The following is a 1,107-nucleotide window of genomic DNA, read 5'->3' on the forward strand; positions in this document are numbered from 1 at the left end:
ACCAAGATGATACAAACCACAATGCAAAACCAGGACCTATAGACCCAGCAATAGACCAGATTCTTCAAATCTTGGCCCAACATACAGTTCACCTGGCACAACAACAACAAAGACATACCAATCCCCAGTTAACTTTTAAAACTTTTCAGGCAGTAAACCCATCAGAATTCAAGGGTTCCTTAGAACCGATTAAAGAAAATGTTTGGTTAAAGGAGATAGAGAAGGCATTTGCCTTAGTAAAAGTAAAGGACGAACAGAAGGTTGAGTTTGCAAGTTACTATTTGAAGAATGAGGCCACCTATTGGTGGGAGATGGTGAAGACTTTGGAAGGAACTAATTTTATTACTTGGGAGAGGTTTAAGGAGTTGTTTTTAAAAAAATATTTTCCTCAGTTTGTCCAAGACCAGATGGGGCTGAAGTTTTTAGAACAAAAGCAAGGAAACATGTCGGTGACAGATTATGAGAGGAAGTTTGAGGAATTGTCAAGGTATGTGCCGTCGTATGTGGATACTGACAGGAAGAAGGCTAAACGATTCCAGCAAGGTTTGAAACCATAGATCAGAGGAAAGGTAGCCATTTTTGAATTGGATACCTATGCAGGAGTTGTATAGAAGGCTATGATCGCAGAGACAGAGAGTAAGATGTCACAGAAAGAGAAAGAAATTAAGAAAAGGAAATTTGAAGGGAATGAAGGTTAGTCACAACCAGGGAAGTTGAAGGGCAAGTTTCAGCCAGGGAGGAATTTTAATTTTAAGAGACAAAGTGCAGGCGGCGGAAGCCAGGGAAACCGTCCAGTTAATGCGAATCAGCCAAATCAGTTGAGATTAATTTTTCCAGATTGTCAAGTATGTGGGAAGAAGCATGGGGGAGTTTATAATAAGTTGAATGTAGTTTGTTTCAAGTGCAATCAGAAAGGGAACTATTCAAGGGAGTGCCGAAATCAGTCGGCAAGAGAGCCAGCAAATAAGGATCAGCCTATCCGGAATCCAGCAGTGAAGGTTCTAGCCATTGGATTTACGTGCTTTAAATATAGAAAACCAGGACATATAGCCAGGGATTGCAAGACACCAACCCCAGTCAGTAATGTATTAAGGATTATGGGGTCTA

The sequence above is a fragment of the Apium graveolens genome, unplaced genomic scaffold (assembly GCF_009905375.1).
Source record: "Apium graveolens cultivar Ventura unplaced genomic scaffold, ASM990537v1 ctg2955, whole genome shotgun sequence".
Classification (NCBI taxonomy): Eukaryota; Viridiplantae; Streptophyta; class Magnoliopsida; order Apiales; family Apiaceae; genus Apium; species Apium graveolens.